Here is a 12,511-nt window from a genome sequence, read left to right as displayed (position 1 = left end):
TTTAGCAGCAGTGCAAACGCGAAGCCGCCACCCCCTGGGAGTGTATCTTAGGTTAGCAGAGGTGCGAACGAAAGGATCGCAGTGCTGCTACAAAAAAAAATTGTGCAGTTTCAGAGTAGCTGCAGACCTACTCCTAGCTTGCGATCACTTCAGACTATTTAGTTCCTGTTTTGACGTCACAAACACGCCCTGCGTTTGCCCAGCCACGCCTACGTTTCTCCAGCCACTCCTGCGTTTTTTTCTGGCACGCCTGCGTTTTTTCACACACTCCCCGAAAACGGCCAGTTACCACCCAGAAACACCCACTTCCTGTCAATCACTCAACGATCAGCAGTGCGACTTAAAAGCGTCGCTAGACCTTGTGTAAAACTGCATCAGCTTTTGTGAAAGTACGTCACGCGTGTGCATTGCGCACCATACGCATGCGCAGAATTGCCAATGACCCCCTAAATGTGGCAGCAGTTATCAGTATTTTCTTGTACATTATTCAGCTAGGGTCAGCTCACTCCTGTATGTAAACTTGTCATACTTTTCCTACTAAATGGATTTGTCGCTAATGATAAAAAATTTTAGAGAAATTATGCAGTTTAAAATATGTTAACATGGGTTAGGAACGCGTTGCAGGCTGCCAGGATCACGGCTGTCAGCATACCGAGCCCGGGATCCTGGCAGCAGAATGCCGGCCAGGGGGATGAGCAGAACAAAGCCCTTGGGCTTGGTGGTTCGCAGTGCTTGCCACAGGTTCTATTCCCACTCTATGGGTGTCATGGACACCCACGAGTGGGATTAGAGCCTGTGGGTTGCCATTCCATCGTCCGGCATTTTGAGCGTTCGCGATTCTGGTGTTGGCATGGTGACCGCTAGGATCCCGAACGCCGGTCACATGACCGCATCCTGTTAACAATAAGGGCTGTAACTGGGGCTCAGGGATTAGTGCTGCTGCACAAAGCACAGGTCTGTGTGGGCAGAACCGCCACTGCCCCACGGCTCTTGTTTCTGGCTAGCAGGGTGCCACAGCCAGGACTGTTACTGAAGTGCAGCAGGAGCATCCTTTAAACCAGGCATTCCCAACCACGGTCCTCAAGGCACACTAACAGTGCAGGTTTTAGTGATATCCAGGCTTCAGCACAGATGGCTAAATCAAAGTAACTGAGCTACTAATGAAGTCACCTGTGCTGAAGCCTGGATATCACTAAAACCTGCACTGTTGGTGTGCCTTGAGGACCGTGATTGGGAAAGCCTGCTTTAAACACTCCAGACAGGCACCCTGCAGTACATTTGAGCCCTGTTATGGCACTCTCAACAACAGCACACTTTTCTTTTGCTAGGACATACTGTACTTTCGCGTTGACTGTACGAAATTATCAATACACTGTTTATCATATCAAATAACATTCACGCATTCAGTGGGATAACATTCCTATGCACAAAGACATCAGTTAATGGGTCCCAAGATTTCTGTTGCCTGCCCTGAATCCACCGTATCTTTGGCAGTTTCAGATGCTGGTTTTAATGGGGCAGTAATACTATTTATGGATTACATACGAAATCCCGCCGGGGGAGATGCCGACTGTCAGTATACCGACAGCGGCATCCCACTCGGCAGAATGCCAGCAGCGGGGGAAGCGGTGCAAGTCCCCTTGCGAGCTCACTACACTGCCCACTCTATGGGTGTCGTGGACAGCCACGAGTAGAAATGGCCCCTGTGCGCCGGTATTACGGCTGGCAGTAAACTTTGGTACTTTGACTGACAGAGTAGCTGGGGCAGGAGAGTCATCATAACTGCCACTATCCTATCCAGCCAAGAAAAAATATGTTTTTGCCACCTAAGAAGATCCAGTTTTATGTTTTCTAGAAGGGTGGGGGGATCTGTAGCAATCTAGGGATTCATAACAGCTTGTGATACGTACAGCTAGTGATGATTTTAATAAGATTTTAAACCTAGCGGTAAATCTTTTTCTCCTAGTCCATAGAGGATGCTGGGGACTCCGTAAGGACCATGGAGTATAGACGGCTCCACAGGAGACATGGGCACTGTAAGACTTTAGAATGGGTGTGCACTGGCTCCTCCCTCTATGCCCCTCCTCCAGACCTCAGTTAGGACTGTGCCCAGAGGAGACGGACAGTACGAGGAAAGGATTTTTGTTAATCTAAGGGCGAGATACATACCAGCCCACACCATACATACCGTACAACATGGTATATAATAAACCAGTTAACAGCATGAACAAAACAGTATCAGCCAGAGACTGACCATAACTGTAACATAACCCTTATGTATGCAATAACTATATACAAGCCTTGCAGAATTTTTCCGCACTGGGACGGGCGCCCAGCATCCTCTACGGACTAGGAGAAAAAGATTTACCGGTAGGTTTAAAATCTTATTTTCTCTTACGTCCTAGAGGATGCTGGGGACTCCGTAAGGACCATGGGGATTATACCAAGCTCCAGACCGGGCGGGAGAGTGCGGATGACTCTGCAGCACCGATAGAGCAAACATGAGGTCCTCATCAGCCAGGGTATCAAACTTGTCGAATTTTGCAAAAGTGTTTGAACCCGACCAAGTAGCTGCTCGGCAAAGCTGTAATGCCGAGACGCCTCGGGCAGCCGCCCAAGAAGCGCCCACCTTCCTAGTGGAATGGGCCTTAACCGAATTTGGAACCGGCAGTCCAGCCGTAGAATGAGCCTGCTGAATCGTGTTACAGATCCAGCGAGCAAAGGTCTGCTTATACGCAGGAGCGCCAACCTAGTTGGCCACATACCGGAGAAACAGTGCTTCTGTTTTCCTAACCCTAGCCGTTCTGGCCACATAAATCTTTAAGGCCCTGAGTACATCAAGGGACTTGGAATCCTCCCAAGCACCCATAGCCACAGGCACCACAATAGGTTGGTTCATATGAAATGACGAAACCACCTTAGGCAGAAAATGAGGACGAGTCCTCAACTCTGCTCGATCCGCATGGAAAATCAGATAGGGGCTCTTGTGAGACAAAGCCGCCAATTCGAACACCCGCCTTGCAGATGCCAAGGCCAATAACACGACCACTTTCCAAGTGAGAAACTTCAATTCAACCGTTTGAAGAGGTTCAAACCAGTGTTATTTAAGGAACTGTAACACCACGCTAAGGTCCTACGGTGCCCCCGGAGGCACAAAAGGAGATGCGATGTGCAACACTCCCTTTACAAAAGTCTGGACTTCTGGGAGAGAAGCCAATTCATTCTGAAAGAATATAGATAAGGCCGAAATCTGTACCTTAATGGAGCCTAACTTCAGGCCCATATCCACACCTGACTGCAGAAAATGGAGAAAACGACCCAGCTGAAAATCTTCCGTAGGAGCATTCTTGGCTTCACACCAAGACACATATTTTCTCCAGATACGGTGATAGTGTTTCATCGTTACCTCCTTCCTAGCTTTAATTAGAGTAGGGATGACTTCACCCGGAATACCTTTCCTAGCTAGGATTTGGTGTTCAACCGCCATGCCGTCAAACGTAACAACGGTAAGTCTTGGAACACACAGGGCCCCTGTAGTAACAGGTCCTCCCTGAGAGGAAGAGGCCACGGATCTTCTGAGGACATTTCCTGAAGATCTGAATACCAGGCCCTTCGAGGCCAATCTGGAACAACGAGAATTGTCTGCACTCTTGTTCGTCTTATGCTTCTCAATATCTTTGAGATAAGAGGAAGTGGAGGGAACACATAGACCGACTGAAACACCCACGGTGTCACCAGGTCGTCCACTGCCACTGCCTGAGGGTCCCTTCACCTGGAACAATACATCCGAAGCTTTCTGTTGAGGCGTGACGCCATCATGTCTATTTGAGGAAGTCCCCAACGACTTGTCACCTCTGCAAAGACTTCTTGATGAAGTCCCCACTCTCTTGGATGGAGATCGTGTCTGCTGAGGAAGTCTGCTTCCCAGTTGTCTACTCCCGGAATGAAGACCGCTGACAGAGCGCTTACATGATTTTCCGCCCAGCAAAGAATCCTGGTGGCTGCTGCCATTGCTGCTCTACTTCTTGTCCCGCCCTGGCGGTTTACATGCGCCACAGCTGTGATGTTGTCTGACTGCATCAGAACAGGTAGGTTGCGAAGTAGATTCTCCGCCTGTCGCAGGCTGTTGTATAAGGCTCTTAATTTCAGCACATTGATGTGTAGACAAGCCTCCTGGCTTGACCATATTCCCTGAAAATTTTTTCCTTGTGTGACTGCTCCCCATCCTCGGAGGCTCACGTCTGTGGTCACAAGAACCCAATCTTGAATGCCGAACCCGCGACCCTCTAGAAGGCGAGTACTCTGGAGCCACCACAGGAGAGAGACCCTGGCCCTGGGGGACAGGGTTATCCTCCGAAGCATCTGAGATGGGACCCTGACCACTTGTCCAGAAGGTCCCACTGAAAAGTCCTTGCATGGAACCTGCCGAACGGAATGGCCTCGTAGGCCGCCACCATCTTTCCCAATACTCGAGTGCAGTGATGAACTGACACTCTTTTTGGCTTTAACAGGTCTTTGACCATGTTCTGGAGTTCCTGGGCTTTTTCCATTGGGAGAAAAAAACCCTGTTCTTCCGTGTCCGGAATCATGCCCAAAAATGACAGTCGAGTTGTCGGAACCAACTGCGACTTTGGTAGATTTAGAATCCAGCCGTGTTGTCGTAGTACTCTCAGGGAGAGAGACACGCTTTTTAATAACTGTTCCCTTGAACTCGCTTTTATCAGGAGATCGTCCAAGTATGGGATAATCGTGACACCTTGCTTGCGCAGGAGCACCATCATTTCCGCCATTACCTTGGTGAAAATCCTCGGGGCCGTGGAAAGCCCAAACGGCAACTTCTGAAACTGGTAATGACAATCCGGTACAGCGAATCTCAGGTACGCCTGATGAGGAGGATATATGGGAACATGAAGGTATGCATCCTTTATGTCTAGTGACACCCTAAAATCCCCCCCTTCCAGGCTGGAGATCACTGCCCTGAGAGATTCCATCTTAAATTTGAACCTCCTTAATATAGGTTTAGGGATTTTAGATTCAGAATTGGTCTGACCGAGCCATCCGGCTTCGGGACCACAAATAGGGTTGAATCAAATCCTTTCCCCTGTTGCACTAGGGGAACCTTGATAATCACTTGCTGTTGACACAGCTTCAGTCTGGCAGCCGAAACTATTTCCCTCTCTGGGGAAGAAGTTGGCAAGGCCGATTTGAAAAATCGGTGTGGGAACGTAAGGCAAAAAAAGAAGACTTACCCGCGGTAGCTGTGGAAACCAGGTCCGCGAGGCCATCCCCAAATAAAAGTTCACCTTTGTAAGGCAAAGCCTCCATATGCCTCTTTGAGTCAGCATCCCCTGTCCATTGACGGGTCCACAGGGACCTTCTAGCAGAAGCTGCCATGGCATTAGCTCTTGAACCCAAAAGCCCAATATCTCTCGCAGCCTCTCTCATATATAACGCTGCGTCCTTGATGTAACCTAAGGTTAACACAATACTATCTTTGTCTAGGGTGTCAATGTCAGATGACAAGCTATCCGCCCAAGCTGCTACCCGGGGACGGTAGTGCTACCTTTTTGGACAAGCGCATTAAGGCCTTGTCCACTGTGGGCGAGGATTCCCACCATAACCTGTCTTTTGAGGGGAAAGGATATGCCATAATAATTCTCTTGGGAACCTGCAGTCTCGTGTCAGGAGTCTCCCAAGCTTATTCAAATAAAGCGTTCAGCTCATGAGATGGGGGAAAAGTTACCTCAGGTTTTTTTCTTTAAACCTGCAGACCCTCGTGTCAGGGACAGAGGGGTCCTCTATGATATGCAAAACCTCTTTTATTGCAATAATCATATATTGAATATTTTTGGCGACTCTTGGGTGCCACCTCGACTTATCATAGTCGACACTGGAGTCGGAATCCGTGTCGGTATCAGTGTCTGCTATCTGGGTAAAGGGACGTTTATGGGACCCTGAGGGGTCCTGTGACACAGTAAAAGCCATGGGTTGATTCCCAGCATTGTCTTTAGACTCCTTTGTCCAATCTTTTATGTAATAAAGCCACATTAGCATTCAAAACATTTCACATGTCCACCCAATCAGGTGTCGGCTGTGCCGACCGAGACACCACCACAATCTGCTCTGCTTCCTCCCTAGATGAGCCTTCCGCTTTAGACATGTCGACACACACGTACTGACACCCCCACACACACTGGGATAACTGAAATATGGGGTCTGACCCACAATAAAACCCTTTGGAGAGACAGAGAGAGAGTATGCCAGCACACACCCAGCGCTACAATATACTGAAACCAAAAAGTCCCAGCCTAAATAGCGCTTTATAAATATACAATTTAGCACCAAATAAATGTGCCCCCCCCTTGTTTTTGCCCCCTGTTGCTGTGTTCAGCAGGGGAGAGTCCGGGAGCAGCTTCTGTGCAGCATGCTGTGGAGAAAATGGCGCTGGTTAGTGCTGGAGAATCAAGCCCTGCCCCCTCGACGGCGGGCTTCGGTTCCGCTCATTTATTTATACTGGCGGGGGTTTTATAATATACTGCCTCCGCAGTATCTAAGAATGCTGCCAGTTTCATTTGAGGTGATTATTGCTTCCCAGGGCGCCCCCCCTGCGCCCAGCACCCATGCTGTGCCTTGTGTGTATGTGGGAGCAATGGCACGCAGCGCGACCTCTGCGCGGTACCTCAGTGAAGATCTGAAGTCTTCTGCCGCCTTTGAAGTCTTCTTGCTTCATTAACTTACCCGGCTTCTATCTTCCAGCTCTGTGAGGAGGAGGACGGCGGCGCGGCTCTGGGACGAACAGCAAGTACGACACCTGTGTTCCGACCCTCTGGAGCTAATGGTGTCCAGTAGAGCCTATCAGTAAAGTAGGTCTGCTTCTTTCCCCTCAGTCCCACGAAGCAGGGAGCCTGTTGCCAGCAGTGCTCCCTGAAAAAAAAAACCTAACAAAAGTTTTTTCAGAGAAACTCAGTAGAGCTCCCCTGCAGTGCATCCAGTCTCCTCTGGGCACAGGATCTAACTGAGGTCTGGAGGAGGGGCATAGAGGGAGGAGCCAGTGCACACCCATTCTAAAGTCTTATAGTGCCCATGTCTCCTGTGGAGCCGTCTATACCCCATGGTCCTTACGGAGTCCCCAGCATCCTCTAGGACGTAAAAATAAGAATTTACTTACCGATAATTCTATTTCTCGTAGTCCGTAGTGGATGCTGGGGACTCCGTCAGGACCATGGGGATTAGCGGCTCCGCAGGAGACAGGGCACAAAAGTAAAAGCTTTAGGATCAGGTGGTGTGCACTGGCTCCTCCCCCCATGACCCTCCTCCAAGCCTCAGTTAGGATACTGTGCCCGGACGAGCGTACACAATAAGGAAGGATTTTGAATCCCGGGTAAGACTCATACCAGCCACACCAATCACACTGTACAACCTGTGATCTGAACCCAGTTAACAGCATGATAACAGCGGAGCCTCTGAAAAGATGGCTCACAACAATAATAACCCGATTTTTGTAACAATAACTATGTACAAGTATTGCAGACAATCCGCACTTGGGATGGGCGCCCAGCATCCACTACGGACTACGAGAAATAGAATTATCGGTAAGCAAATTCTTATTTTCTCTGACGTCCTAAGTGGATGCTGGGGACTCCGTCAGGACCATGGGGATTATACCAAAGCTCCCAAACGGGCGGGAGAGTGCGGATGACTCTGCAGCACCGAATGGGAGAACTCCAGGTCCTCCTCAGTCAGGGTGTGCCCCTGACCAAGTAGCTGCTCGGCAAAGTTGTAAAGCCGAGACCCCTCGGGCAGCCGCCCAAGATGAGCCCACCTTCCTTGTGGAATGGGCATTTACATATTTTGGCTGTGGCAGGCCTGCCACAGCATGTGCAAGCTGAATTGTACTACACATCCAACTAGCAATCGTCTGCTTAGAAGCAAGAGCACCCAGTTTATTGGGTGCATACAGGATAACAGCAAGTCAGTTTTCCTGACTCCAGCCGTCCTGGAAACTATATTTTCAGGGCCCTGACAACATCTAGCAACTTGGAGTCCTCCAAGTCCCTAGTAGCCGCAGGTACCACAATAAGCTGGTTCAGGTGAAACACTGACACCACCTTAGGGAGAAACTGGGGACGAGTCCGCAGCTCTGCCCTGTCCGAATGGACAATCAGATATGGGCTTTTGTGAGACAAAGCCGCCAATTCTGACACTTGCCTGGCCGAGGCCAGGGCCAACAGCATGGTCACTTTCCATGTGAGATATTTCAAATCCACAGATTTGAGCGGTTTAAACCAATGTGATTTGAGGAATCCCAGAACTACGTTGAGATCCCACAGTGCCACTGGAGGCACAAAAGGGGGTTGTATATGCAGTACTCCCTTGACAAACTTCTGGACTTCAGGAACTGAAGCCAATTCTTTCTGGAAGAAAATCGACAGGGCCGAAATTTGAACCTTAATGGACCCCAATTTGAGGCCCATAGACACTCCTGTTTGCAGGAAATGCAGGAATCGACCGAGTTGAAATTTCTTCGTGGGGCCTTCCTGGCCTCACACCACGCAACATATTTTCGCCACATGTGGTGATAATGTTGTGCGGTCACCTCCTTCCTGGCTTTGACCAGGGTAGGAATGACCTCTTCCGGAATGCCTTTTTCCCTCAGGATCCGGCGTTCGACCGCCATGCCGTCAAACGCAGCCGCGGTAAGTCTTGGAACAGACATGGTACTTGCTGAAGCAAGTCCCTTCTTAGCGGCAGAGGCCATGAGTCCTCTGTGAGCATCTCTTGAAGTTCCAGGTACCAAGTCCTTCTTGGCCAATCCGGAGCCACGAGTATAGTTCTTACTCCTCTACGTCTTATAATTCTCAGTACCTTGGGTATGAGAAGCAGAGGAGGGAACACATACACTGACTGGTACACCCACGGTGTTACCAGAGCGTCCACAGCTATTGCCTGAGGGTCTCTTGACCTGGCGCAATACCTGTCCAGTTTTTTGTTCAGGCGGGACGCCATCATGTCCACCTTTGGTCTTTCCCAATGGTTCACAATCATGTGGAAGATTTCCCGATGAAATCCCCACTCTCCCGGGCGTCGGAATGAACACTGCTGACAGTGCTATCACCTGATTTTCCGCCCAGCGAAGAATCCTTGCAGTTTCTGCTATTGCCCTTCTGCTTCTTGTGCCGCCCTGTCTGTTTACGTGGGCGACTGCCGTGATGTTGTCCCACTGGATCAATACCGGCTGACCTTGAAGCAGAGGTCTTGCTAAGCTTAGAGCATTGTAACTTGCCCTTAGCTCCAGTATATTTATGTGGAGAGAATTCTCCAGACTTGATCACACTCCCTGGAAATTTTTTTTTTTTTTTTTCCTTGTGTGACTGCTCCCCAGCCTCTCAGGCTGGCATCCCTGGTCACCAGGACCCTTCCTGAATGCCGAATCTGCGGCCCATTAGTAGATGAGTACTTTGCAGCCACCGCAGAAGAAACACCCTTGTCCTTGGAGACAGGGTTATCCGCTGATGCATCTGAAGATGCGATCCAGACCATTTTTCCAGCAGATCCCACTGAAAAGTTCTTGCGTGAAAACTGCCGAATGGAATCGCTTCGTAAGAAGCCACCATTTTTCCCAGGACCCTTGTGCAATGATGCACTGACACTTTTCCTGGTTTTAGGAGGTTCCTGACTAGCTCGGATAACTCCCTGGCTTTCTTCTCCGGGAGAAACACCCTTTTCTGGACTGTGTCCAGAATCATTCCTAGGAACAGCCGATGTGTCGTCGGAAACAACTGCGGTTTTGGAATATTTAGAATCCACCCGTGCTGTCGTAGAACTACTTGAGATAGTGCTACTCCGACCTCCAACTGTTCTCTGGACCTTGCTCTTATCAGGAGGTCGTCCATTTTCTTTGAAGAAGAATCATCATTTCGGCCATTACCTTGGTAAAGACCCGGGGTGCCGTGGACAATCCAAACGGTAGCGTCTGAAACTGATAGTGACAGTTCTGTACCACGAACCTGAGGTACCCTTGGTGAGAAGGGCAAATTGGGACATGGAGGTAAGTATCCCTGATGTCCCGGGACACCCTATAGTCCCCTTCTTCCTGGTTCGCTATCACTGCTCTGAGTGACTCAATCTTGATTTGAACCTTTGTAAGTGTTCAAATATTTCAGATTTAGAATAGGTCTCACCGAGCCTTCTGGCTTCAGTACCACAACATAGTGTGGAATAATACCCCTTTCCTTGTTGTAGGAGGGGTACTTTGATTATCACCTGCTGGGAATACAGCTTGTGAATTGTTTCCAATACTGCCTCCCTGTCGGAGGGAGACGTTGGTAAAGCAGACTTCAGGAACCTGCGAAGGGGAAACGTCTCGACTTTCCAATCTGTACCCTTGGGATCCTACTTGTAGGATCCAGGGGTCCTGTACGGCCCCAGCGTCATGCTGAGAAACTTGGCAGAAGCGGTGGAGGCTTCTGTTCCTGGGAATGGGCTGCCTGCTGCAGTCTTCTTCCCTTTCCTCTATCCCTGGGCAGATATGACTCTTATGGGGACGAAAGGACTGAGGCTGAAAAGACGGTGTCTTTTTCTGCAGAGATGTGACTTAGGGTAAAAACGGTGGATTTTCCAGCAGTTGCCGTGGCCACCAGGTCCGATGGACCGACCCCAAATAACTCCTCCCCTTTATACGGCAATACTTCTTTGTGCCGTTTGGAATCTGCATCACCTGACCACTGTCGTGTCCATAAACATCTTCTGGCAGATATGGACATCGCACTTACTCTTGATGCCAGAGTGCAAATATCCCTCTGTGCATCTCGTATATATAGAAATGCATCCTTTAAATGCTCTATAGTCAATAAAATACTGTCCCTGTCAAGGGTATCAATATTTTTAGTCAGGGAATCCGACCAAGCCACCCCAGCTCTGCACATCCAGGCTGAGGCGATCGCTGGTCGCAGTATAACACCAGTATGTGTGTATATACTTCTTAGGATATTTTCCAGCCTCCTATCAGTTGGCTCCTTGAGGACGGCCCTATCTGGAGACGGTACCGCCACTTGTTTTGATAAGCGTGTGAGCGCCTTATCCACCCTAAGGGGTGTTTCCCAACGCGCCCTAACTTCTGGCGGGAAAGGGTATACCGCCAATAATTTTCTATCGGGGGAAACCCACGCATCATCACACACTTCATTTAATTTATCTGATTCAGGAAAAACTACAGGTAGTTTTTTCACACCCCACATAATACCCTTTTTTGTGGTACTTGTAGTATCAGAAATATGTAACACCTCCTTCATTGCCCTTAACAAGTAACGTGTGGCCCTAAAGGAAAATACGTTTGTTTCTTCACCGTCGACACTGAAATCAGTGTCCGTGTCTGTGTCTGTGTCGACCGACTGAGGTAAATGGGCGTTTTAAAGCCCCTGACGGTGTTTGAGACGCCTGGACAGGTACTATTTTGTTTGCCGGCCGTCTCTGTTGACATTATCACGTAATTCCTTGAATAAGCCATCCATTCTGGTGTCGACTCCCTAGAGAGTGACATCACCATTACAGGCAATTGCTCCGCCTCCTCACCAACATTGTCCTCATACATGTCGACACACACGTACCGACACACAGCACACACACAGGGAATGCTCTGATAGAGGACAGGACCCCACTAGCCCTTTGGGGAGACAGAGGGAGAGTTTGCCAGCACACACCAAAAACGCTATAATTATACAGGGACAACCTTTATATAAGTGTTTTTCCCTTATAGCATTTTAATATATATAGTCAAATCGCCAAATAAGTGCCCCCCCTCTCTGTTTTAACCCTGTTTCTGTAGTGCAGTGCAGGGGAGAGCCTGGGAGCCTTCCCACCAGCATTTCTGTGAGGGAAAATGGCGCTGTGTGCTGAGGAGAATAGGCCCCGCCCCCTTTTCGGCGGGCTTCTTCTCCCGTTTTTCTGAGACCTGGCAGGGGTTAAATACATCCATATAGCCCCCAGGGGCTATATGTGATGTATTTTTAGCCAGAATAAGGTACTATCATTGCTGCCCAGGGCGCCCCCCCCAGCGCCCTGCACCCTCAGTGACCGCTGCTATGAAGTGTGCTGACAACAATGGCGCACAGCTGCAGTGCTGTGCGCTACCTTATGAAGACTGAAAAGTCTTCTGCCGCCGGTTTCTGGACCTCTTCACTTTGCGGCATCTGCAAGGGGGTCGGCGGCGCGGCTCCGGGACGAACCCCAGGGTGAGACCTGTGTTCCGACTCCCTCTGGAGCTAATGGTGTCCAGTAGCCTAAGAAGCCAATCCATCCTGCACGCAGGTGAGTTCACTTCTCTCCCCTAAGTCCCTCGATGCAGTGAGCCTGTTGCCAGCAGGACTCACTGAAAATAAAAAACCTAACAAAACTTTTACTCTAAGCAGCTCTTTAGGAGAGCCACCTAGATTGCACCCTTCTCGGCCGGGCACAAAAATCTAACTGAGGCTTGGAGGAGGGTCATGGGGGGAGGAGCCAGTGCACACCACCT

At 49.6% G+C, this 12,511-nt stretch overlaps 1 protein-coding gene across 2 annotated transcripts in view; it reads right to left on the bottom strand.

Annotated features, from left to right (window-relative positions):
• BAZ2A (bromodomain adjacent to zinc finger domain 2A) overlaps window positions 1-12,511 on the bottom strand; it is a 441,771-nt gene that overhangs the window by 375,143 nt on the left and 54,117 nt on the right. The window lies entirely within an intron of this gene.

Source organism: Pseudophryne corroboree, chromosome 2 (assembly GCF_028390025.1).
Source record: "Pseudophryne corroboree isolate aPseCor3 chromosome 2, aPseCor3.hap2, whole genome shotgun sequence".
Lineage (NCBI taxonomy): Eukaryota > Metazoa > Chordata > Amphibia > Anura > Myobatrachidae > Pseudophryne > Pseudophryne corroboree.
The sequence above is the reverse complement of the archived record's forward strand: the minus strand, read 5'-3'. Positions and strand labels throughout refer to the sequence as shown.